At 43.3% G+C, this 23680-nt stretch overlaps 1 pseudogene; it reads left to right on the forward strand.

The window, feature by feature from the left end:
• The first annotated feature begins 1290 nt into the window (after positions 1 to 1290).
• On the forward strand, positions 1291 to 23052 carry LOC145413465 (lys-63-specific deubiquitinase BRCC36-like; annotated as a pseudogene).
• Positions 23053 to 23680: the final 628 nt, after the last annotated feature.

The following is a 23680-nucleotide window of genomic DNA, read 5'->3' on the forward strand; positions in this document are numbered from 1 at the left end:
TACACCTCTAGGGTGTTACACCTCTAGGATGCTACACCACTAGGGTGTTACACCTCTAGGGTGTTACACCTCTAGGATGCTACACCTCTGGCGTGCTACCGTCCATCTCCTACTACACAACACCTCTTAGTCTGACACATCCTGTACTCATCTACACCTCATTACACAACACTTACTCGGGCACATCCTGTACTCAGCTACACCTCACTACCCAACACCTCTTACTCTGACACATCCTGTACTCAGCTACACCTCACTACCCAACACCTCTTACTGGGCTGCCTCCCTCGGAGCGACACCCCCTAATGCGAGTCCCGTTTTGGTGTGGGACAATAAAGTTCAATTCGAGTGTAATTGGACACAATGCACTCACTGGCCGGCCAGGGCCAGGACCTTGTCCCGCAGCGCCTCATCTTGCTTGACGAGGGCCAGGACCAGGCCATGGTGCCGGGCCAGGTGGGCTTGAAGGTCATTACTGTTTTTGCGCAAGTCCTTTCTGGCCTTGTGCAGGCCTCGATTTTCCGAAGTTAGGTCATTGATCAGGTTTTCACGTTGACGAATGGTTCGTAGGTGACCCCTGATCTGGTTCTTATGACCTTTTATGGCCTCATCCCTCCGGCTGATGCCGTGCTGGTGCTGCCGGAGGGCCTGGGCGTGGCCTTGTCTTATTTCGTCCAGTTGGTTTTGGGCCGCCTCATGTTTTTTCATTAAGTCAGCCATACCTGCCTGGAGGCTGGCGTGGGCGGCTTCCCTTGATTGGGCGTCTGCCTGGGCCTCCTCCAGCGCCTGGCTCTGATCCACCACCTTTTGGCGTAAGGAACCAAGTTCGTGGTCTTGTGAAGATAAGACCATTTCGGCCTCCTTCAGCACGGACTCCATCTGGGCTCCCCGCTCCTGGTGGTGGGTAAGGTCCCTGTGAGTCTGGGCGTGCTGCCGCTCCCAGGCCTGCAGCGCCCGCTGCGCCTCCTCAAGGTGACTTTCGAGGTCCAGTCGCCTGCGTTTTTCTTCATCATGGCGACGTTCTGTGTCCTGCAGGCGCTGCAGGCGGTCCTGGTGTATGGTTTGGAGAGCCTGCAGCTCCTCCTCCAGCTCTCTGGCATGCTAAGCGCGTGATTCGAGCTGACCCGAGACTTCCTGGTGTCGCCTTTTCCAGGTATCACGGGAGCTCTGGGCGTCGTGAAGGAGCCCCTCCACCTCCTCCCGCTTCTGCGTCTCGGCGTGGTGAAGCAGGAGGTGGTCTGCATGGGCGTCCGTCAATTTCTGCATTTCGCCCGTCACGTGATCCAACTCATGGCTCTTGGCCTTCAGGTCCTCATGGGCGGCGTCCAGGCGTGTGGCGAGGGCGTTGGCCTTTTCGTCTTTGTCGGCCAGGATGCCCCACGCGTCCTCGTCTTTCTACTCCTGCAGCACCCGAGCAAACTCCTCCTAATCTTGGAGCGAAGCCCGGGCCGCCTGAACCTCCTGCTGCAGGGCGAGGTTCTGAGACTCCAGCTGAGCCTTCTGTTCCCGAAGGCTCTCAATCGCCTGCCCGTAGGTGTGCAGGTGCGCCTCCAGCTGGCGCACGCGGGCCTCCAGGCCGCGTGCGGCAGCCGCGTCGCCGCCGCGACCCGCACCCCGGGCCCGAGCCCCCTCTACCCCCCCACTGCCCCACACCGCCCCCCCACCACCACCAGCAGGAGGAGGAAGTTCATTTTGATTTTGATGAATAAATGTAAAATTATTTAGGACTAAGAAGATGAATAAGAAATGGTTAATTATGAGGGGGGTGAGGGGGAATTAGAAGGAGAGTGAGTTGATGGGGAAGGAGAAGGGAAAGGAAGAGGGAGGAGGCGGAGACGAAGGGGCGCCACGGATCAAAGATACGGCCTCTGCAGACAGCTAGTCCAATTATACACACCGTATTTTATACATTATCATCATCATTCGGGCCTCCTTTCCCACCCTCGGGCCGAGTGAGGAGTAGAAACGTCTAGACCAGTGGTTCTTAACCTTTTTCTGAGTCACGAACACCTTCGCGATTCTAGTGAAAGCTATGAACCTAGAAAAATGCACATAAGCACAAACACAGCATTTTGCATGCAATGAATGTACCTGTACTTTATTTTACTGAAAACTGCCTCACGCAGTGTATGACATACACGAAGTATAAAACTGTCTTTACAAAAAACTGTTTTCCATTCTTTCATCGAAAAGCTAATGGCCACTCGATGAAAAAATGAAATACATCCAACTGGTGCAAATTAAACAAAACAAAACATTAATTCTGCCCAAAAGTTTATTTCAGTGACAGGGTTGTTGTTTGGCTTGAATATGAGTTTGTGGAGTGGTCTTTGGCAAGCAAACGCGCATGTCATCGCTAACATCCAGTTGATTTCGACTTTTCGTTTTGATAGAAACAAACGATCAGTTGGTTAAAGCGCTCCACTCTGACCGAAGGGTCGGAGGATCGAATCCACCCAAGAGTCATTGGTAGACATCAGGAAGGGCATCCGGTCATAAAATGTTACACGCTCCAAACCAAAGTCCTCTACCCAGGGGCAACGCCTTAGCCCTTATCCAAAAAAGGGGGACTTGGCGTAAAACTCAAAAAGAAAAAGAAAAAAGAAACGCTGAAAACCCTGACTCACAAAGGTACGTAGCGGCAAAGGGAATCACAGCACCATAGCTCGCCCTGCCACACACACGGACGCTTGTGGCAGTGAACACCAGAATTCTTCAAGACTCCTCGATTTTTTTTTTTTTTTTTTCTTTTTTTTTAATGATGCCAAACGGCATCACAAAATTGTTCTCAACTATTCTGACCTTCACGGACACCCTGAAGCTCATCCATGGACCCCAGGTTAAGAACCCCTGATTTAGACAGTCCACGTTTGTCCTGTCCAGTGGGCCACGCCTCCAGTCACTCATCTTTCAGGCCCTCGGAATCCTGGCTCTGTCAGCACATTATACCTACTACAGCGCGTTTGTTCTAAGCTGACCACCTCTTTCAGCCCAGTCACTCATCATTCAAGCCCCCGGAATCCTGGCTCTATCAACACATTATACCTACTACAGCACACTCATCATTCAAGCCCCCGGAATCCTGGCTCTGTCTACACATTATACCTACTACAGCACACTCATCATTCAAGACCCTGAAATCCTGGCTCTGTCTACACACACTCATCATTCAAGCCCCTGGAATCCTGGCTCTGTCTACACACACTCATCATTCAAGCCCCTGGAATCCTGGCTCTATCTACACATTATACCTACTACAGTACAGCACACTCATCATTCAAGCCCCTGGAATCCTGGCTCTATCTACACATTATACCTACTACAGTACAGCACACTCATCATTCAAGCCCCCGGAATCCTGGCTCTGTCTACACATTATACCTACTACAGCGCATTTGTTCTAAGCTGCCCACCCCTTTCAGCCCAGTCAGTGGCAAGGGAAGGTAGGTCTGAGGCTGACCTGACTGTAGTCCGTTTACTTCAGCTGACAAAGATCCGTCACTTCTGTCAGCCAAGTTGATGCCCAGTGTGTGGGTGGGGTGGAGAGGGTAGTGGGTGGGGTGGACAGGGTAATGGGTGGGGTGGACAGGGTAATGGGTGGGGTGAACAGGGTAATGGGTAGGGTGGACAGAGTAATGGGTGGGGTGGACAGGGTAATGGGTAGGGTGGACAGGGTAATGGGTGGGGTGGACAGGGTAATGGGTGGGGTGGACAGGGTAATGGGTAGGGTGGACAGGGTAATGGGTAGGGTGGACAGGGTAATGGGTAGGGTGGACAGGGTAATGGGTAGGGTGGACAGGGTAATGGGTAGGGTGGACAGGGTAATGGGTAGGGTGGACAGGGTAATGGGTAGGGTGGACAGGGTAAGAAATAATGCGTATAAGAGACAACAAGGAAGTACACTGGGAAATGTAGGGGAGATGAATAAATGTGAGATGAAGGGAAGAAAGGGAATAATAATAATGCTTGAGAAAGGGAGAGTGACTTAAGGGAGTTGGAAGAAGAAAGGGAGGAGGGTGGAAATGAGAGAGAGGGAGGGAGAGGAATCTGAGAAAGAGTGAAGTGTTTATGGCATGTGGGGAGAGAGAGAGGGAGAAAGAGAGAGAGAAATCTGAGAAAGGCTGAAGTGTTTATGGCATATGGTTTTGTGTGTGTGTGTGATCGCCCCATTTTCTTAACAAAACTCTCCTCTCTTTATCTCTCTTTCCTCTATTTAATCTCTCTCTCTCGTTTCTCTCCATTTTTATTTGTTCCAATTATTCTCAAAATAAATTCTTTTACCTTCGTCTCATATTTCCCTTTCTTTTCCCTCTTTTCTTATTTTATCACCCTTCTGTTTCCTTCCTTCCATCGCCGGTCATTCCTTCTTTCCTCTTTCCTTCTTCCGTCTTTCCTTCCTCCTTCCTTCCTTCGTCCGTCTTTCTTACTTTCCTTCGTCCGTTTATCCCTTTTTTCTCACTTCCGTCTTTTCTTTCCTTCCTTCCTTTTTTCCATCGTCTTCTTCCTTCAGTCTTTCCCTCTTTTTCTTTCTTCCTTCTTTCCTTCCTTCCGTCTTTCCATTTTCCACGCCATTTCGTTTTCTTCGTCGCCCCATTTCCCTTCTTTTTTCCCTCCTCTTTACTCATCTCTCTCACGCTCTGATTGCTTCACTCTCTCTCTCTCTCTCTCTCTCTCTCTCTCTCTCTCTCTCTCTCTCTCATTTTCATCATCATTTATCTTTTCTTCTTTATTTCACAAAAAAAGAATGAAGTAGAGAGGGTAAAGAGTAAATATGAGAAGTACACAGATAATAAAGAAGAGGAGGAAGAAAGAGGAGAGAAATGTAGAAAGATTTATAGGAAGAAGACAAAATAAAGGAAGTGGAAGAAAGAGAGGGAGTTTTGTTGGTAAAAAGAAGAGATAAAAAGAGAGGGAAGTGAAGGAGAGAGTGTGGAAGAAATGGAAGGGAAGGAGGAAAGGAGAAGAGAAGTAAGGAGGGAGTGAAGAGTTAGGGATAAAGACGGAAAGGAGAGACGAGTTAGAAGAGGAGATGAAAGGTAGGAGAAAGAGGAGGAAGAAAAGAGAGGAAAGAAGAAGAAGAGAAAAGGGAGAAAAGAGGAAGAAGGGGAGGAGAGAGGTAGTTATAAAGCCTCTTGAACTTTGGCTCGTTATGTGTCTTGCCTAGGAGGAAGGGAGGAGGAGGAGGGAGGGAGGGAGAGAGAGAGGGAGAGGAAGGAAAGAGGGAGGGAGAGACAAGATAGGGATGAGGGAGAGAGTGTGTGAGAGAATGAATGAATAAAGGAATGAAGAGGAATGTATAGATAACGAGAGAGAGAGAGAGAAAGATAAAAAATAGATATCACAGGACCAAACTTTTCTCTAATTTTTTCTGTATTCCTCGTGCCATCCCTTCTGCTGCCCTTCATCTGCTTCACCTCTTCTTTACGAGTGTCTTTATTGTCTTCCTTTACTGCTTCCTTCGTCTTATTTCTCTCCTTGTTTTCTTCTTTAATTTGGTTGAGCTGTTTTTATTGTTGGTTGTAACTCTCTCTCTCTCTCTCTCTCTCTCTCTCTCTCTCTCTCTCTCTCTCTCTCTCTCTCTCACTTTTTCCGTCGCTTCCAGCCCAGTGCCTTTCACACCTCCATTTTCCATAACTCTTCCTTACCTCCTCCTCCTCTTCCTTTCTTCCCCCCTCCTTCCTCTTCTTCCTGTCATCCTTCAGCCTTTATCTTATTCTTTCTCACCTTTTTCTTTTTTCTGCTTTTACTTCCTCCATATATCATTGTACCTCTCTCTCTCTCTCTCTCTCTCTCTCTCTCTCTCTCTCTCTCGTTATCCATCTATATCTACATCTCTCTTTTTTCCTCACCTCTTCCCTCCCTCTTTTCTCTTTTTGTCCCTACTGCTCTTTCCTCCCTCCCTCCCTTCCTCCCTGGAGAGAAAGCACCTACCAATGCCTCCTCCTCTCCCTGTGTTCACCCTTTGACAATCTCCCTCCCTTGTCACCTTGTCATTCACAGGTGGAGGGAGGGAAGGGAAGGGAAAGGAAGAGGGAGGGAGGAAGGGTGGGTGGAAAGATAGAAGGGAATGTGGGTGGGAGAGAGGAAGAAAGAAAGGAAGGAAGGAGAGAAGGGAGGGAAAAAGGGTGGATAGGTGAAGGGATGAGGGAGGAAAATAGGATCTGATAGTTGAGGAGGTAAGGGAGGGAGAATGGTTGTATGAGTTAGTGAGAGAAGGCTGGCTGGCTAGATAGATAGATAGGTAGATTGATAGATAGTTGGTTGGATGGAAGGGTGGATTTCTTAAAAAAAAAAATACAGTGAGAAGGAGGGAGGGAGGTAGGATGGACGACACATGGATGGCGGAGGGATTTGCGGGAGAAGGAAGAAGGATGGAAAGTACAGTGAGGAGAAGAAATTGGTGGATGAAGGAAGAATGGTATATATAGTAGAACATGGAAGAGGAAGAGAGAGGGAAAAAGAATTGTAATAGGGAATAAGTAATGTAAGGAAGAAGTAAAGAGTGTGTTGCTAAAAGTCTTGACATTCCTGAAGTTGTCCAGTGTTAGTTATAGCAGTTTAACATCACTTTTTGAACTGAATAAAGTCAATCAGAGGCGATCAAAATTCTCCATAGCCATCATTAAAGCCGACTACAGTTTTAGAATTGTCAGAATGTTTGAGAAATAATCATAGCTTTGAAGGAGTGAAGAAAAACGTTGGGCAGCCGATGACGTCAGAGGTAAACAAACCTCGCCATTGGTCGAGTGGAGTGTTAGCCTCAGCTCTCGATTCTGATTGGTCCATTTGAGTTGTGATGGATGTTACCGGATGTTGCAACAGTGGAGAGGCTTTACTTGATTGCTGCAGCCAAGTTTGTGCATTTGTCAATTGATTTCCTGCCTCTTTGGTCAGTCCGGCTTAGTTGGTCTGTGTGTAGGGGCTTGTCCATTGGCTATTTCCTTTATTTATTTATTTTGCCAGTTTTCAATTAGTTTTTTTTTTTAATTATAGTTTGGATTCGTCAGTTGATTTCTTGCTCCCTTGATTAATACTTCGAGATTATTATTATTATTATTATTATTATTATTATTATTATTACTGGTTCAGCTTCGTTTAACAATTTTGCCACCTGATTTATTGCTTTCTTGATCAATTAAATTCTGTTAGTATTTTTTTTGTTTTTTTTTGGCTAGTTATGTTCAGTAGGTTGCATTTATTATTATTATTATTATTACTATTATTATTATGAACAGAGGAAGCTTAGTTACTGGTACCATATTTTCATTTATTGGCTTCACATTTAATTGGTTTGGCTATATTAACAGTTGGCTATTTATTAAGTTGAAATATTTGCTTCTTTGGTTAGTTATATTTGATTTGTTTTTTTTAGTTATTCATGGGTATTGTAACTATTTTTGTGTGAAATACCTGCGTCGGCGAGAGAAAGCTTTACGGTACAGCCTCCATCGGTGCGTCTGCCGGGTATCAACGCACCATCTTACGTCGCCAAGGAGTGTCCGGTGCGCGGGAAGAAAGGGTTAAAAGACGCTGTGAACTTCTTGACCTCCGTGTGTGTGTGTGTGTGTGTGTGTGTGTGTGTGTGTGAGAGAGAGAGAGAGAGCAGCTGTGTTAAAAGTTTGAGGCTGGTATAAATAGATGCTTTAATTGTCACCTAGCAACGGGTGGGGACGAGAGAGAGAGAGACAGAGACAGACAAAGAGGTGGGGGGATGAAGGAAATGAATGAGGTGAAAATAGAGAGAGAGAGTAGGGAATTATAAACGAAGAAAAAGGTGATAGAAAAGAGGAGTATGAAGAATGATAGAAAGTGAAAGAAAGAGTGAAGGGATGAAAGAGAGAGAGAATTGAATGAATGAAAGAAGAGTATAAAAGAAGAATTACAGCCTTAACACCCATGCCTGTCCATCCCTACTCATTAACGACCCCCCTCCCATACCACGCCACCCTCCCTTATATACTCTCATTTTTCTTTCTCTTCCTTGGACGGATCGCCATTTTGGGCTGTTAACATCCGTAGAGTTTATTGAGGGCAAAAAAATTTCTCTCTCTCTCTCTCTCTCTCTCTCTCTCTCTCTCTCTCTCTCTCTCTCTCTCTAACACACACACACAATATATATATACTTAGGTCTGCTTTTATATACCCAGCGATTTACTGTGGTGGGATTTAGGAGAATTACAAGTATCTTTTTATCATTGTGTGTGTGTTGGAGAGAGGGTAGCCTGATTGCGCGGGACAGGGTGACGTGGAGGTGACTTGTTTGTGGCCACCCCTTCAGTCATTAAGGTGTCTGGGATTAGATAGACATACGAGGGCAAAGATAGATACAAATAGATGTAGATAGATGGTTAGATATAGTTAGATAGATAGGAGTAGACAGGCAGATAAATGGAGATAGATAGATAGATAAATAGATGTTCATCAAGTTAATATCCACTTATATCTTAATCACGTTTCCTGTAGTTAAAATAAAAATAATAAAACTAAAATTAACATTGCTATCAACAACCCCTTCATGACCGAGACTGCTCTAGAGGTGTGGCGAAAGGGGAAAAAGTAGACTAAATCGCTAAAGGAAAATCGTTTGCATAGACTAAATCGCCCAAAGAAAATCGTTTTTGTAGACTCAGTCGCTAAAGGAAAATCGTTTGTGTACACTAAGTCGCCAAAGGAAAATTGTGTACACTAAATCGCTAAAGGAAAATCGTTTGTGTGGACTAAATCGCCAAAGGAAAATCGTTTATGTAGCCTAAATCGCCAAAGGAAAATCGTTTGTGTAGACCAAATCGCCAAAGGAAAATCATTTGTGTATCCCTCTGAGCAGACGATTTTATTCAGCTGAGTCATGGAGCCGCGAAAGAGGAAAAAGTAGACTAAATCGCTAAAGGAAAATCGTTTGTGTATTCCTCTGACGCAAGGGGATTGATGCCGAGTGCGTGTCTGGACTAGTAACCAAGGAGATTTATTTAACCCGGGATTGACGTATGTATCGTGTATGTAATCCCTCTAGCCGCTTATGACGACAGCTAAATCTCTCTCTCTTTCTCTCTCTCTCAGTATTTATCATTGCCCCTTTGTCTGCCTATGTCTTTATCTATCTGTCTATTTATCTATCTCTGTCTGGATCTATCTTTATCATTGCAAAAGAATAATGAAAGATATAAGATAGAACGAAGTAGAAAAACAGAATATGAAATGGAAATAGACGAAAAGGGATGGAATGAAAAATTATGAAAGGAGGAAGTGAAAAAGACAAACGAAATCTTAAAGAACAGGACGAAGAAAAGTGAAAATCGGGATGTTTGATGTAGATGAGATAAAAAGATAAGGAAGTATGATAAGAAGGTGTTACAATAGAAGAGAGATAGGCGTGGAAAGATTTGTGTAGAGATATGGAAGAAGAGGAGGAGGAGGAGGAAGATGAATAAAAATGGGAGGAGGGGGAAGAGGAAGAAGAAAAGAAGTCAAATAGGAGGAAGAAGAAGAGAAAGAAAAAGGAGGAGAATAAGAAAAGGAAAGAAGAAAAGAAAATGAAAAGAAGAGGAGGAGGAAATGAATAAGAATGGGAGGAGGAGGAAGAAGAAGAAAGGGAGAGGAAGAAGGGGAAGAAAAAGAAGGAGGAGGAGAGGAAGAAGAAAGGGAGAGGAAGAAGGGGAAGAAAAAGAAGGAGGAGGAGAGGAAGAAGAAAGAGAAGAAAAGGAAAAGAAATTAGGAGGAACTAAGAGATGAGGAAATGAAAGGTAGGAAAAGGGAAGGCAGGAAAAGAGGGCAAGGAGAGGAAAAAGAGGGAGTGTGGAGAGGGAAGAGAGGAGAGGGGAGGGGAGGGAGAGGTTAGGACGAGGGGAATAGAGTGAGGGTTCGTGGAGGAGAGGGGAGGTATGAAGTGGAGGGGAAGAGGGAATGGAGGGGAGGGGAGGGGAAGAAGGTAGGTAGGTAAGAGCCAAGAGCACCGACAGACAGACGGACGAACACTTCCCTGCAGGTTCAGTCGCGCACAGACCATCTAAGGGGAAGGTTGTGTGTCCCTGCGCTCCCGACGTGTCTCTGTGAACGGAACAAAATGTGAGAATTAACCACCGATTGACACATTTCCAAAAACGCGCGCGACGGAGGCTTCAAGGATGGCATATTCTGAGTGCTGTGTGACCATTTCAAAAAGCCAAAGGACCGTTTACCCTCCAAAAAGGCCATTCGCAGTGGATTTGCAAAACTGAAGACCCGTGTTTTGAATTTTACCGTTTTTGTTTTTCTCCGCTTTGCCTCCTACCCCCAGCCCATGTCAAAAGTCCACCCTGGCGCCTATTCGGATTAAGTTTGTGTCTCCGCCGAGCCCTAAAGTCGCCAAAGGTAAGTTGGATAACGGCTTGGCAAAGTTTTGGGGGCAAGAATGGATTTTGCATTAGCCGTACCCCCCCTCCTCCACGGCCTGATATAACGTGCACCTAACCTGTCTCTCCTTTGGCCTGTGTGTGTGTGTTCATGGTTTTGTGTGTGTGTGTGTGTGTATTTTCATGTTTTTTTCTTTGTGTGTGTATTTTCATGTTTTTTTTGGTGTGTTTGTATTTTCATGGTTTTGTGTGTGTATTTTCATGGTTTGTGTGTGTGTATTTTCATGGTTTTGTGTGTGTGTACTTTCATGGTTTTGTGTGTGTGTACTTTCATGGTTTTGTGTGTGTGTACTTTCATGGTTTTGTGTGTGTGTACTTTCATGGTTTTGTGTGTGTGTACTTTCATAGTTTTGTGTGTCTTTTCATGGTTTGTGTGTGTGTTTGTGTTTTCATGTTTGTGTTTTTTCCGTGTTTTTCTCGTTATTCTCGAGTACACATGCTGGTAGTCGTGTGTGTTGGTGTTTTAATCATCTTTAATTATCGTGAGCTTAACTTCAGCACTCTCGGTGTTTTATTTATTTATTTATTGCTGTTCAGGGATTATATTGTAGCCTTAAGATCTTTATTATTTTTATTATTAACGGTAAATAAAGTGAACTGCTACACAACGTTGATTTAGTGCAGGTATTTATGTCTGTTTTATCGGTTTGTGTTTACTGTTTATTTTCTTGTGGCTAATCCTGTTTTTTTTTCTACAGTTATTGGTATTATTGTAGTTATTGTTATTGTTGTTATCTGTTTGCTCCTAACCTTCCCTTTATCGAGATATGTGTTTGCAGGAGTTTGGTTTGTGTTTTTTTCCTTGTTCTTTTGTATGTTGTACTTTGTGTGTGAAAGAGAGACGGAGAGACAATGTGTGTGTGTGTGTGTGTGTGTGTGTGTGTGAGAGAGAGAGAGACAGAGAGAATGTGTGTGTGTGTGTGTGTGTATGAAAGAGATAGGGTGTGTGTGTGTGTGTGTGAGAGAGAGAGAGAGAGAGAGAATGTGTGTGTAATTTATTTGTGGGAAAGTATGAAAAAATTACTACACTACTGATGGATCCAGTTTATATGTTCCTTTGTACTATTTTTATATCGCCTATTGTCTAAACCTATCCTCCATTTTGTGTGTGTGTGTGTGTGTGAGAGAGAGAGAGAGAGAGAGAGTTAATTTGGTTAAAAAAAAAAAAAAATCGGTACCAGTATTTTTGATTGATGTTCAAATTTGGTCAAAGTCCTTTAATTTATAGAGCGAATGTCCCTTTGTATGGTGTGTGTGTGTGTGTGTGTGTGTGTGTGTGTGTGTGTGTACAAATTAAGCTTTAAAATGTAGGTTCCTTTGCTGTGTTTATCGAATTTCCCTTTAGTAATGAAAGAGAGAGAGAGAGAGAGAGAGATAGGGAGAAAGGGGGGAAGAGAAATTAGGAACAGAGGGGAGGGGAAGGAAATAGGAAGTGAAAAAGAGGGGGGAGAGGAGGGAAGGGCGATAGATGGATACCTAGATAGATAGAAAGAGAGAGAGCTATTTCATCGATATATCATGTAATCTAATTCCGGTTGTCCTTTATAGTATTATTTATAGGCTAACTTACCTTTGTTCACCTGACTTGTACCAAAATTGGGTTAGTCTACCCGACCTGAAGTTAGACGGAAGTTAAAATGCGTACAGCAAGTCCATATCATCATTCATCCTGGTATCCTTCTCCTCCTTGTCCCTCCTCCTCCTCCTCCTCCTCCTCCTCCTCATCATCATCATCATCATCATCATCATCATCATCAGTCCATTCACCATCATCATCATCCATCCAGCCTCCTCCATCTTATCATCATCCATCCATTCATCCATCCTTCTCATTCGTCCACCTCCTCCTCCTCCTTATCATCATCACTCCAACCATCTGTTCTTCTTCCCCTCCTCCTCGTTATCATCATCATCATCAGTCCGTCCATCCTCCTCCTCCTTATCATCATCCATCCTTTTTTTCCTCCGTCCTCCTCCTCCTCCTTCTCCTCCTCCTCCTCCTCCTCATCATCATCATCATGATCATTAGCTACTCATTGTTCTTCGAAAAGTATAAAGTGAAAGTTATTGTTCTAAAAAGGATTAAGTGATAGGAAAGTTGTTCTGTTTGTTATGCCTTGTTCTTCATGCATATGTAAGTCACGATTATTTATTTATTTATTGTTCTATGTTCTTCAGAAGTATTAGATGAAAGTTATTGTTACGTATTCAAAAACCTATTAAACGATAGGGAAGTTATTGTTATACCTTGTTCTTCATCTGTCACGAAAAGAAAGTTATTATTTTGTGAATAACGTCCAGAGTTTCCGTGTAAAATATATCTATCAACTTATCTATCTACATCTGTCTGTCTATCTATCTATTTCTTTATCTGTAAAACGTTAGGCTATATATAATCTTCATATTCCTTTCACCATTTTATATTCACGTTTTCTGTGTCTGTCTCACGCACAACAGATCCAATATAAACTTGCATCCATTGTTTTGAAAGTTTAATTTTGGAAAACGGAAATTGGAAAAAAAAAAGTGCCGTTAGATGGAAGAAGAAGAAGAAGAAGAAAAAAAAAAAAAGATGGGAAGGGATATGGTATTTTTGGTATTTTTTGTCTGGGGTTAAAATTAAGTATTGTTCCCGTAATGTGCTATTGTTTATGCATTAGTGTTAGGTTAGCAGGGGCGATAGCTCTCTCTCTCTCTCTCTCTCTCTCTCTCTCTCTCTCTCTCTCTCTCTCTCTCTCTAAAATTGCCACCTCTCCGTCTTTTAGGTTTTGCTGAGTTGTAACCAATATTAACACTGGAATATAATGCTAGCCACGAAGAAGTGCAGTGGAAAGGAGGTAGAGCCGTGGTAGTGATTGTGGAGGTAGTCGTGTGGTTGTGATAGTGGTGATGGTGGTGGTAGTAGTTTTGATGATGGTGGTTGTTGTAGGGGTGGGTTTTCCTTCCGTGTCAGGTAGTTGTGGTTGGGTGGGTGGTTTTTGGTAGTAGCGGTGGTTGTAATTTTGGCAGTTGTGATGGTGGTGGTAGTTGTGGTAGGGAAGGGTGGCCATCAATGTAAAATATGCCTTACTTTGCGTGCTGGTTCCTCCCTTGTCACCCCCACCCCCCCTTTCTTCCTCCTCCCTCCTCCTCCTTCCTACCACCCTCTTTTTCTTCCTCCCACTTTGGTCCTCCTCCTCCCCCGGTCATGCTCTTCCCTCCCTCTTTACGGTCCCCTTCCGTCTTCCTCCCCTCCTTTCCCCTTCCTCCCTTCTCCCTTCCTTCATCTTAGCTATTTCTCCCTCTTACATCTCCCTTCCTCCTTCCTCTCTTGTTCCTTGCTCCCTTTTCCTAGCTTCTCCCTTCCTCCTTACTTTTCCTTCCCTTCCTCTTTCTTTTTCCTTACTTTTCTCCATCTTGTGTACTTTTTCCATCCTCTTCTTCCTTCACTTCTTTCCCTTCCACTTCCATGTTTTCTTTCTTCCTTTCCTTCGCTTTCTTATTTCCTTCACACACTCATTAACTACTTGCATTTCCTCTCTGCTTCATGCTTTCCCCTTTCTCTGATTTTCATTCTTCCAGCTCTCTCTCTCTCTCTCTCTCTCTCTCTCTCTCTCTCTCTCTCTCTCTCTCTCTCTCTCTCTCTCACACACACACACACACACACACACACACACACACACCTTTTTCTCCGCTCCCTCTTTCGTACCCTCCCTCTCATTCATGCCTAGCCTATCCTCCTCCTTCTCCCATCATTCTTACCCTCCCTCTCCCTCTCTCTCCTCCCCTCCCTCTCTCTCCACCTCCTTCATGCCCACTCATTCCAACCTCCCACACAATACCGGTACCCACCCCCCCTCTCTCTCTTTCTCCCCTTCATTCTTACCCCCTCCTCCCTGTTTCATCTTCCCCATCATCCTTTCTTCCTCCTTCCTTCTCTCGTTCTGCTCGCTCTCATTCTTTCCCCTCCCTCTTCCTTCCCTTCCTCTCCATCTTCCTCTTTCCTAGCAGATTCCAGCCCTCTTCCTCATCCTTTCTCCACCCTCCTCTTCCCTTTCCTCTCTCTCTTCACCTTTATTCCTGAAGCGTGTTCCCCCCCCCCCATCTCAGTCACTTCCTCATTCTTTCCATCCGTCTTCCACATTCATTTTCCTCCCTCCTCCTTTCTTACATCCTCCCTTTTTCTCTTCATCCTCATCTATGCAGCCTCTTTTTCTTTCTCCTCATTCATGCTTCCCTCATCTTCCCCTGCTCTCCTCCCCTTCTCCCTCTCTCCTTCCCTTTCTATACTCGTACACCGTCATTTATGCATCCTCTCCTCTCTTTCATTCGTGTTTCTCATATTCTTTTCCTTTCCCTCCATTCTTCCTCCCCACCCCTTCTCCCTTTTTGCCCCTTCCTCTTTCCCTTTCCCTCCCTTCTCCCTGTCCCTCTCCATTCTCTCTTTCCTCTCCCTCTCGATCTCATTCCATTCTCATTTTTCCTCTCCTCCTTCACTACCTCCAGTTCCTCTCCTATGCTCTTTTTCCCCCTCAACTCCCTCTCTTCCCCTTCTTCCTTCCTATCTTCCTTTCCCTCCCTTCTCTATTCCCACTCCCCTCTCCCTTACCCCTCACTCTCCTCCCTCTCTTCCCATTCTCCCTTCTTCCTCTCCCTCCCTTCTCTTTTCCCACTCCCCTCTCCCTTACTCCTCACCCTCCTCCCTCTCACCCCCACTCCCTCCCTGCTCATCGTGGCTACATTATGCAGATGTGTACTGGAGTTGGTTAGTACTTATATATAATGTTTGTGCTGCTTCCCAAATGCACTGTTTACCCCGACACACTTCTATATTAAGCATTTACACCATCTTGTTTATGACCACTGGCGCAGATGTTGGCCAGATTTCATTTACCTTTTTCTTATTTTTATTTTTTGGTGGGACCGGAATTTTGGCCTGTTTTTATAAAGATGTATGTTTTTTTTTTTTTTTTTTTAATGAATGGTTTTGGTTGTGTGGAATTTTGGTGCTTGTTTCGATGGCTGGGTTATGGTTATTGTTTATTATGACTCATGTATTTATTTTGATTTTTAAGTTTTGTTTGAAGGGAGAGTTAGTATCGATTGACCTCTTATCTGTGTTTTTGGTTGAAAGGAGAGTTAGTATCAGTCCTTATTAGTGGTGTTAATTGAGGGAGAGTTAGTGCATGGCTTCTTATCTCTGTTCTTATCTGGTTAAAGGAGAGTTAGTAACAATTGATCTCTTATTTGTGTTATTGGTTGAAAGGAGAGTCAGTATCCGTTCTTATCAGTGGTGTTAATTGAAGGAGAGTTAGTGCGTGGCTTCTTATCTCTGTTCTTACCTGTGTTCTTCGTTAAAGGGGGAGTTAGGTCCGGTACTGTTGTTTACTCTCCAGTGTGTGGGTGGCTGTGTTGACTTTTTTGTTTTTACTAGCTTGTGTTCATTTACAGTAACATTATTATTATTATTATTATTATTATTATTATTATGTATGCTTTGATTTCTCACTTCTCTTCTATGTTACCTCTCTTCTGTCCTTCTTTTCCCTCTTTCTCATTCTTCCTGTCATCCCTCCATTGTCTTCCTCATCTCTTCCACTTCCTTTCCCTCTCCTTTCTTACATTATCATCTCCCCGTCTCCCCAGTTTCTTCTACTCCCCATCTTTCTCCCTCAGGATCATCGCTTTTCCTTCCTCCCCTCCCATCTCCTTCCTTTTCTCTTCCCAAATTCTCCTTCCCCTTCCGCCTCCCTCCTCCCCTCCCCCTTCCCCTTCTCCCCCTCCCCCTCCCCTTATGTCGTGTCTCGTCGCGTTTTTTGTCTGTACTTCTCATTATCCTGTTTTCCTCCCCCCCATCTCTCTCTCTCTCTCTCTCTCTCTCTCTCTCTCTCTCATTTATCTACCTGTGTGTGTGTAGAACCAAACGTAAGAAACAAAATACAAACATGTACTCTTATTATGTCCTGTGTTTACCCTTCACTAATGTCACCCTAGTATTAATATATTCATGTATGTAAATCCACTGTGTGCGTATAGGTTTCGTGTGTACGTTTTTTTCTGAACTGTAGGTAGCATAAGTGTGTGTTTGTGTGTGTGTGTGTTTGAGAGAGGCAGGCGTGGTGTGCGTGCTTGTGTGTGTGGGAGAAAGAGGCAGGCGTGGTGTGTGTGTGTGTGTGTGTGTGTGGGAGAAAGAGGCAGGCGTGGTGTGTGTGTGTGTGTGTGTGTGTGTGTGTGTGTGTGTGTGTGTAAGAGAGTTTGTGGGTAAAAATGTATTGTTTTTGTTGTTGATGGTGACGTACGCACACCATTGTTTCTTCCGCTTATCTTTATCTCCAAATCCCTACCTCGTCCTCGGCCTCCTCCTCCTCCTCCCTTTCTTTCAACCTCTAGCTTATCCCCTCTCAGTCCCACCCCCCGTCTCTCTCTCTCTCTCTCTCTCTCTCTCTCTCTCTCTCTCTCTCTCTCTCTCTCAGAATTGGGTAGTTGCTCATCTGCTAATTCCCATTCCTTTCGCTATTATCAGATTTTCTCCTCCCCTCTTCCATTATATATCTTTTCCCCCATTTTCTCTCACATCTTTCTCCCCATCCCTCTTTCATCCCCCTTTCTTTCTTCTCCCCTTTTTATCTCCCTTCCTTCCCATCACTGTTCCATTTCCTGCTACCTAAATTTCTTCCTCTTTTTCACTCCATTTCCTTCTCATTTCCCTCTTCTCCTTTACTCCCCTTCCTCCTTTTTTATTTTTTTTTATTTTTTCCATTTACCAGCCCTTTCTTTTTCTGTCTCACACTTTCTCTCTCTCTCTCTCTCTCTCTCTCTCTCTCTCTCTCTCTCTCTCTCTCTCTCTCTCTTTCAATTAACTCCGTTCGCTTTCTAAGATCTTTGAAACCCCTCCAGTCCGATCAACCCTTGCAAATCACAATAGAATTGATGAAGAATGGTAAAAATATAATGTAAGGACAACCATCCGGTAGAAATAGGCCTAGATGTCTTACCTCAACCTTGAACTTTGACCTAATGACTTTACGACAGGAACTTTACCTAGAGTCAGTGGGTACCAACCTATTGTACAGAAGATTAAGTTCGTCGATCAAGGCTTTTTCATAGTTAGTAGAACAGACAGACAGACACATAAACTATCACGTGTATAGAGGCGACTTAAGTAATTACCTGCTCGTTATGTTGGTGGTAAAAAGGTGTTTATTGTGATGCACGGGTTAGTGTTTAACCTTTATCTTTACGATATATATATATATATATATATATATATATATATATATATATATATATATATATATATATATATACACACACACACACACACACATACACGAGGTGCTACGCAAAAGTTCCAGTAATTTGAATATTGTTGGAAAAAAAGTAGCCTAACCTCCCAGTTCTCACAGTTGCCTTGGAAGTAGTCTCCTTGGGCATGTATACAGTGGTCCCATCGTTTTTTCCACGAGTCAGTGCATCCCTGGAAGGCTTCAGGCGTGATGGTCTTGAGCACCTCCTGCGATTCTGTCTGGATCTCCTCAATCGAGTCAAATCGATGTCCTTTCAGTCGAAATTTCAGCTTGGGAAACAGGAAAAAGTCACAGGTGCCAATGTCAGGCAATTAGGGTGGGTGGGGAATGACTACCGTGTTAGTGGAAGCCAGGAACTGCTGGACAACAATTGATGTGTGGGCGGGGGCGTTGTCATAATGCAGGGCCCAATCCTTGTTTTTCCACTGTTCTGGACGTTTGCGGTGGATGTTCTCCCTCAGACGCAGCAAAACTTCACAGTAAAACTTTCCTCTGACAGATTGACCGGGTGGGACGAAATCGTTGTGAACAATCCTTGGATGTTTAAGAAAACGATCAACATCGACTTGACATTGCTGCGCCATTGGTCCGCCATTGCAAAACCGCCAAATCACTTACACTCCACGTTACAGTAGTCAGCGCAGCTCAACAACGCATCCACTCACAGACACGGCCGGGGCCACACTGACGCACAAGGGGTGCTGCTGACTACTCCTAGGGGCAAAAGGCAAAACTACAAACAGTTGGCTCCCCTTGTCGAAATTACATTAACTGCATCTTTAGCAGTCCAGTGATAAGAAATTTATTTCGTTCTTTCATTCTTGTGTGGCTAAGCCTTTTTGTTTTGTGGTTTTTGTTTGATCGAGCCTTTAACTCTCATATTAGAAAGTAAATACTGTACTTAGTATGGTACCGTACATTTTAGGTAATAGGACAACTATCATTTTAGAAGCAGTATTGATATGCCTGGATCATGCGTACAGTAGAGCAGGGCTATTCAACTGGTGCCCCGTGGGCCAAACCTGCCCTTTAGTAATTTTTGTTTTGCCGTTTGACTGACCCAGAACAAAAAAGAATACATAAACAAGCATAAAACAGAAAGTTTTGCATTTTTCTTTTTATTTGTGTATTTAGCAGAGTAGATAATTACAAATAATATATGAATTTCTCATTTCTTTGTGTTCAAGTGTTTAGAGGGAAAAAAATAACAGGTAAAGTACAGTAATATGTGGCCCTTTTGTTAGTCCGAGTTTCATAATGCGACCGTACTTCTAGAGTAGGAGAATAGTCCTGCAGTAGAGTAAGGATTTTTATTAGCTCCTAAATATACTGAACTTATTTTCTTTTGAAATCTGTTAGACTGCAGTACTGTATTTCTGCCTCTCTTCATTGGGATGTCACGAACAGTACCATATTAAAATATTTTTGTTTCTGTTTGAGAATCATTTACAGCATACAGTGTAAGGTACCATATCAAAATGTTTCTTCCCTTGCTAGAAAACCACATACAGTAGTACATATTTGTATGCTTGTTGGGAAGTCATTTATGTTTTTGCATTTGTTTGGACATGAAGTACATTACAGTATATACAAGTAATATGGTATTAAAATATTTCTTCTCATGTCAGGGACTCATGTATATTCTTTATTTTTTTATTTTTTCCCAGGCACAGCAAAGAGCAGAGCAGATGTCAGCATCAAGTGGTCAGGAGCTTCACATTGTTGGGTGGTATCACTCTCATCCGCACATAACTGTTTGGCCCTCGGATATTGGTACAGTAGTGGTGTATTTGTTCTGATGTGACAGAAATCCCAAACCCCTCACTCAAGTCAGTTGATGGCCAAGAATAATCAGATCGGATGTTCAACTTAACTAGTAACCAAGGAGAGGCATTCTTACCTCATAAATAGGGCATATGGAATTTCATTCAGTCATGAGTTACTGTGCAAATTGTAGGATTTAGCTCAGTTCTGTCAGATGAGACCAAACACTATAGTTGCATCCATTAATAATGTCTTGGATCCAGTGAAATAATTAATATGGACCACATTTAGTTGGAGTGCTATAACTCACTGTACTACCAAGCCTAAAAAGTGTAAGAGGGCAGTGGGGTTAATGCCCTACCTTAGTATACAGCACAAAGACCCACCCATGATCTCCCTGTGTGCATCAGGAAAGTGTACCATGAAGGGAAGGCATTCAGATGTGACAGGGGAAAGATCATTCAGTAGAATATAGTTGTTCAGTGGAAACTGGAAGAAAATACGTAAATTTTACTTATGCTGAGTTAATGTTATTGTTGCTGAATAAAATTGCCTAATAAAGCTGGAATAATATACAGTACTAAAGCCTTGCTGATCCTGAGATAGTTATGTTTTTGTTGCTGAATAAAGTTGTCTAACGAAAACTGGAATGATATACCTGTTCTAGAGTTTTCCTGATGATTAATGAGTTAAATTTTATTTCAGACCTTCAGACTCAAGCAGGGTACCAGCAGATGGACAGTCGCTTTATTGGCCTGATATTCTCTGTGTACAATGAGGATAAAAAGACCAAGGTTTGTTATTATAGCCCACTAACTAAAGATCCCTAGCACCTTTCAGCTCAGTTGACAATCAGGTGTACAGTACTCGGATTGAGGGGTTGTTATTGCAAGTAACCAGGGAGACCCCCATCTTCGTACATCATAACTATGGCTCACTGAATTTCACATCACTTCGTATTCAAGTTGTGGGAGCGGTTCTGTTCTGCCAGGTGAAGACAAACTAACTTTAGTGGTGGCAGTCCACTGTAAGGCCTAATTATGTTGCCTCTGACATTCGTAATTGCTGTTAATACCACAGTAAACTGGAGAGGAATTGCCCATCACAGTTTCATTGTTACCTGGTGCCAGTTCCCCCAATTTATAGGCCAGAGTATATGAGAAATACTGTGAGAGTTTGGAACACAGAAAACAGTACTGTAACTACCAATCCCATATCCACTCCCTTCAGGATGTTGGGACTCTTCTAGGAGCTGCCTAGCATGGGCCAACCAGCCTACTGCAGTTAACCTCTCTTCATATGTTATGTTCTTATGACTTGCTTACTCCATTGATGACATTACAAGTATATTATTAGTTTATTCTTGTTACCTTCTAAAAATTTTTACCAGTGTTCAGTTTAGAGAGCTCATGTTGTGGAGGAGATAATGGAAGCTGTATGAAGCCTTCAGTTCATAATGCCTCTCACAAGCCCAGTAAAGATGCCTGATGGTAGCAAGAATAAATATATAAATTGATGTCATTGTCAGGAATAACAACACTTAATTCTACTGCATAGGGAACACTGTGTACAGACATTCCACTCGAGAATAGTGTTTTGTTCAGACCCCATGTACTGTATTGTAATTTCAGGTTGGAACTCATCAAGTAACATGTTTCCAAGCAACAAACCAAAGTCCAGAAGGTGAATCTCCCCAGCTTGTACGCCTACCTGTTCCCCTGGAGATCTTGTCAACACCGTCTATTGCAATTAACAATCAGCAGGTTTGTTTATTGTTTTAGCGTTTGATTATTGTTGTCAGTAGTGTAGGTAGTAACCTGCACTAGACTGTAGTATACTCCAGGTTATCCATTATGCAGTATGTTTTAAGACATTTTCACCTGTGCAGTGTTGTTAACCTAAACTACCTTGAGTTGTGTTGTTGTTTAGTCACCATTAGTTTTTGTTTTGTTTCCCTTGTGCATTGCCATACCATATGTACCAGAGAGACAGTGTTGTGGTGGAGCTACATGGTTATACAAATGTCTCATATCTCCCTCCCTGTCCCCAGAAAGGAGGTTGGTGGGCTGCAGAAGAGGAGCAGCTTCACTCTGCAGTCCACTGAGTTCACATTCAGATGAACGTGGGGCTACAACTACTATTATTGTTATATACATTGAGTGACTCTGGGTGGATTATTCCTTTCAGGCATTTTACAAAATATTAGGACAGAGGCAGTAGTTTATATATCATACTATACTTATGTATCATCTCATTCTTTTATCACGACTTGTTTTTCAGGCACTAGAGAATTTGTGCAGCACCCTGTATGATGAAGAGTGAGGTGCTTCAAGTGTCTCGGAAGCGATCATCTCAGTATCCCCTTGCTCACTTACACAATGCAGCAGGTGAGTGTGTATATACTGTAAATGGAGAGAGTGAATCGAAGAGTACACGAGATGATGTGGTCAAATGGAAAGAATGAATATACAGTAGATACCGGTAGTTCTGTTGTTGTTGCAACCTTAAGCTCATCTGAATGTTAACCAGTGGACAGCAGGAAGTCAGCCACTTCATCTTCATTGTCCCAGGTCTTTTGATGAGGTTATGTTAAAGGATTGTCTATGTTCATGCATTGTAAATTTGTTACTGTCTTCAATGAGCAGTTTTACTTGAGAGACATTGGGATTGAAATCTTTATCATACCCATAAGAGATAAGAGATTTGCTGGTTGTTGTAGTGGTTCTTTCAAAGGTGGCAACTACTTTGTCACTGTTTGGAAAACTGACAGAGTATAACGAATGAATGAAGGCGAGAGGTGTGGTGGACCAAGGAGAATGAATGGATATGGTCAGTGATTGTATAAGAGAGCAAAGTATGAGTTGAAGAGGCTAGGAACCTGGCTAGGAACTGAGGTGCATGGCTGAATAATGTACTGAGGAACATACAAGGGTTCGACACCCTGTTTGGCTTTTGGCAGGTGGGATGAGAGGCACATTTGGAAATTTGTGTTGGAGTAGTTGAGTGAGATTGTATATGTTGTTGAGCAAACCTCATTAAGGTCCAAAAATGCTAATACATGAAAGGAAATACAACTCCACTTTATTAAATGTCAGCCCAAGGGTGGTGGACCAGATAATTATGCAGATTCTAGTGGTGATATCTTGTAGTGAATGCTACTGTTTTGAAAGCTAGTGAATTAATGGCCAAAATTTCTCTGCTTTTAGTAATGGTGCGAAGTGTGTGTGGTCTGAGTAGCTTGGTGTCAGGGCCTCTGGTGGCGATGATGGAGGAGCGACTGGGGCACCTCCACACCACCGCACGCCATCTCAAGCAAGAGGCCGAATACCTCAGAGGTCTACTTAAAGAAAAAAACATTAAAGTGCCAAAAGCATGATTAACCTTTTTAATACAGTGATATATTTTGTATTTTCTTATTGTAGTCTGCAGATGACTATCCTGCTTAGGAAGGACCTAAACTAATGAATGGGTTAATGAAGGCTATATCCAAACCCTTTAGTTTGAAAAGTGACTCAGGCTGAACAAAGTCTCTGAAAGTTGCAAGAATATAAGAAGTGAAGTGTATGATTCCTTTTAATGATTTTATATTTCCTCTTATCCCCTTCAGCCTAGTTATGTACCCTCGATAAAAAAAGTATCAGCACCCTTAGTTTAAGATGTGAAATACTTCGTCTCGGGTTCAAATGGTAGTGTTGGCATGCCTGTTTAATTCACAAAAATGGTTGATTTACCATATAGTACAATGTTGCTCTGACTAATCCATCTATATATCTCTAAAATATATGATAACACAAATGAAGGATACAAAGCGACAAATGTGTCATTTCCTGTAAATCATAGTCCGTGTATCGTTGTCTCACACTGAAAGGGTGCCAATACTTTTTTTTATCGATGGTACTTAAGTAATTTAATTCTTGCTACATCCAGGGGAGCACACATGAAGGAATGAAAGTTGGCTATGTCCGACTCTTTCACTTAGGAAAGCTTATTTTAAGCTGTATAATATTCAACAGGAAAACCAATGAATATCATCATCTAATCCTGTGTTGCCCCATGAGGAGCATAGGAGCCCAGGGCTAGGCAAGTTGGTCCTAACATCTGAGATGAGTGACCAGCCGCACTCATCCCCGAGTGGCATTATGTGAGCAGTAAACCCCAACCACCCCTTGGATATAAACCTGCTCAGGCTCAGTCTGACTGGAGCACCTTAATTACCCATAAACCACCAGGCGCCATAAACTG

This window comes from Coenobita brevimanus, chromosome 96, assembly GCF_032717465.1.
Source record: "Coenobita brevimanus isolate Jiangsu-jjx chromosome 96, ASM3271746v2, whole genome shotgun sequence".
Classification (NCBI taxonomy): domain Eukaryota; kingdom Metazoa; phylum Arthropoda; class Malacostraca; order Decapoda; family Coenobitidae; genus Coenobita; species Coenobita brevimanus.